At 33.4% G+C, this 3,839-nt stretch overlaps 1 long non-coding RNA gene across 1 annotated transcript; it reads right to left on the bottom strand.

The window, feature by feature from the left end:
* Positions 1 to 1,279: 1,279 nt before the first annotated feature.
* Positions 1,280 to 3,378, bottom strand: LOC124895312. The gene is made up of 2 exons (XR_007051649.1): positions 2,691 to 3,378; positions 1,280 to 1,517 (listed from the first exon to the last, which is right to left on the bottom strand). It is a non-coding gene; the product is annotated as an uncharacterized LOC124895312 (long non-coding RNA).
* Positions 3,379 to 3,839: the final 461 nt, after the last annotated feature.

The raw sequence follows: 3,839 nt of genomic DNA on the forward strand, positions 1-3,839 counted from the left end.
GTGGTCATAGCGACGCTTACTGGTTTTTGAAAAAAAATTGTTTGTTTTATTTTTGAGTCGCCACCTAACTTTGGGAAAAATCAGAAAAATCATTTTTTTGTAGTAGAAACTCTGTTTTAGTCTGCGAAAACTAGTGAGATTCTAAGTAAGGGTTTTGGTTACCGAGGAGAAGATATTAAGCACCCCTCAGAACCTATCCAAAATAGTCCTTAAACTTAACTTTAGAAATATTTGGAGAATATTTTGCCTTAGTTATTTGTTAAAATTGATAAGAAAACCGTCATCATTTTTTAAAAAATAAATAAATAAATAATTTTTTTTTTTTTTTTAAAAAAGTAGTCAAGGCACATAAAGATGTAACACTACCACATAAAAGGAAATAATATAGTTATAAATAAACGAATATTTTGAAAAATTATGAGAAAGAGTAGAAACTTTTGTTGTTATAATAAGTAGAATAGCGAGTATAAGATCTTATGACTTTGCAAAGTTAAATATGTGAATAAAATTCATTACAGGATAAATAAAGTATACTTTTGAAGTGTGAAAGAATTTATTTTAAGTAAATATAAATGAATGAAGATTTAGAAATGTATGAAAAGGTATAACATCCTTTTCGCTTGTGCAATTCAAATAGATTTAAGTTGAACTAAGTTAAAGATAAATGTCATTGTAACATACATAGGTATAATAAAGTGAAAATAATCTAATAATAACAATGATAATAATAATAATGTAAGTGATAGTATCATAGTAATAGCAATGATAATGATAGTAGAAAATATACCTTGTATGCGGTGATGTATAACATATATATATATATATGTATGTATATATGTATGTATCTTGTGTTTAGAAAGCCTTTAGAATCTAAAAAATTGAAATAGAGTTGAGAAGCAGATATGACCTGTAGTAGGTGTTTAAATTATACAGAGTTGAATGAAAAAATTGATTTTGATAGATTAATTATTTGCAAACATGAGCGGATAGAATAAATGAAACCTATTTAATACTTATGATGATTCATTTGGAAAACGAAACCCTGGATAAGGTGACAAAACCATTAATTGATATTTGCAAAACAAAATAATAACCAGTTGTTTTGTTCAATCAGAGATGTATTCCATTTTTGTGATTATGAAAGCAAAATTTGCCGTTTATTATAAAGGTAGATGCATAGATACAAAAATATAAAATAAGTGGTTACACCAGGTCTCGTTATTATATCTACAGATGTCAAATAAACAAGAAATTAGCCGAATAAAATAAAAAAAAAGTGTTGAACGAAACTAAACCAGTAAAGTTAATCGATTTCAATCAAGGCCACATAAAGATACATATTCAAGTAACAAAAGTTAGTGAAACAAATGCGAATAATAAAGTAACGAGGAAGGTAGGAAACTCAATACTATAGCTTTTCTATCGAAGGAATCGACTTGTAGCGATTTAGACCCCGAACTCTGTAATCCTATAGCCATCAACCCAATCTTTGGGTCAAAATCGAGTTTCCGTTGAAACTCCACTCCCAAATTCACATGTTAAAAAAAAGATATAAGGATTAGAAATCGTACTAGTCATATATAGGAATATAAGCTCATGTATAGGAATATAAACCTAAGGGTATACAAGCCACATAAATACTCATACTAAATTTAAACTACCACACCTAAATGCATAACCATGACCCATTAATCAAAGTGTAGGAAAATAAAACAACAAAAGTTCTGTATATTACCTGAAAACAACAAAGAAAGCCTTTTTCTTGTTACACAACATTTATAATTCAACAACTAACTTCTAAGTCACGTGTATGTATGTAAAGGAAAAATAAATAGGTGATCTACCAACACTTCTAACACTTTCGTTTAAGTCGAGGAAAACTACATTGACCCTTATCAATAAAACATACATGAATATAACCAAACCTTAAGGGGTCGTGATCGAAAACCAAAATCCATACACATTCTTATCAAGACTTAGATGAAAATAGAGGAGAAGAGGCAGCAATGAGTACACACGTATGAGACGGGGAAGAAAACCTCAAGCAATTGATTGCATTTTAGCCAATTTTTTAAAGCTGTAAAATTACGTCATAACCAACCTGGCTATTACTTATGATTGAAAAACAAAACAAGCAATTGACCTGTTAAGCTTGAACCAACCCGAAATTGATAATGTTCAGACTTAAAGCAAAGTGAAACACCGACAAAGTGTGCCAAAGCAAGTATCCAAAAATGACAGACGTCTGTGAGTTCAAAGAAAGGAGGAAACCGAGATTTAATCCAAACAATGGTTTGTTTTATTTGATGACATGCCATAGGTGACCCCAAAACTGATTCACGTGAACAGGTAGCCACGAAATTTTATACAAAAATTATGATTCGGACTCGATTTCACGAGGGATGGGTGACCACAACACAGTCAAACTTGAAGCCAAAATATAACTCATATATTCGCAAACACAGACAAATTCCAATCTAAATTCATAGCCATCACCAAAATTTAAGAGACACCACAACCAACAGACATGATCAAAATTCAACATTCAGATACAAATCCATTTTTCTAGAATCAACGTCAACGACAACAACTTAAATTTTGATCAGCATTAACCCAAAACGACATGTTCGTTGATTCAAAACAACTGAAATAAATAAAGATGAAGGTGAGGTGAAAGGGAAAATTCGTACCTTTAATGGGGCAGCAAGCTGGGGCTTCGACGCCAAGATTTTCCGGCAATCCAACTCAAACTTCGGGAGCCCGAACCTAGACCGAAAAGAAGAAACGAGACTTCTAATTTGTGACTTTGTGTGAATATTCCTCAATTTTCGAGTGTTCCCCCTCTGTCTCCCCTGAGCATCCGAAAAAAAAGCCTCTTTTATAGGCGCAAATCCGGACCTCAAAGTCCGAATTTGAAACCTCAAAATAAAGAACGGTAAAAGGAGAAGAAATTTCGAATTTTGAAATCTCCCCCCCACCCCAATCCTCGACCTCTTGCAAACTTTCAATTGCATATTTTAATGAGTTTTCAGTTCTGCACGAATTTGGAACTGGCTGGCTGCCACCCATTGATTCACGGGCTTGGAAGATGAAAAAAAAATGGAGAGATTCTTGCAGGTTAGCACAAATATGGCAGTGGATAGGGGGTAGCAGTGATGCAGTAATGGTGGTGCATTTTCTGATTTGGGGGGGGGGGGGACAGGAGGGGTCAAGAAGAGAGAGGAGAAAGGGCGCTGTAGTTATTGTCGATTTGGGAAAGATGAGGGTGATGGGACGCTGTTGCATTGGAGAGGGGAAAAGCGTGCATCTGACTTTTTGGGAAGGAGTACTCATACACGTTTTGGGGTTTGGTTATTTGACTAAATTTGAACCGTCCGATCGTGCGGTCGGACGGTTAATAGTTATCTTAATAGAGGAATTAAATAAACTGTCTATAACCTTCTTACCCTTAGTATATGGTTAGCCTCTTAATTTCTTAGTATCAACGATGGATTAACCTGTAAATTCCTAGGAATTCTGATTTTTTTAGTCCAAAAGGTCTGCACAATAGACAAAGGACGATTGTTAGCTGCCAGATAAAAATTTTCCGGGGTGTGGTTAAAGAAGTACGATGTTAAGAACATAGATTAAGAGGAAGAGATGAACAGGGTTAAAAAAAAAAAAAACTCTGGGGAAAATAAGAATGAAAACATGAAGAAACAGTAGGAAAGAGGGAGTACTGAGTAGGTTTTTACAAACTGATATATCATTAGTCACTAAAAAATTGAAATTTACCATTGGTTGTATCGAAACGGTTCTTTAGCATTAGTTTGTTTTTGAACTACTTTATTTAATTGAAA

The sequence above is a fragment of the Capsicum annuum genome, unplaced genomic scaffold (genome assembly GCF_002878395.1).
Source record: "Capsicum annuum cultivar UCD-10X-F1 unplaced genomic scaffold, UCD10Xv1.1 ctg81229, whole genome shotgun sequence".
Lineage (NCBI taxonomy): Eukaryota > Viridiplantae > Streptophyta > Magnoliopsida > Solanales > Solanaceae > Capsicum > Capsicum annuum.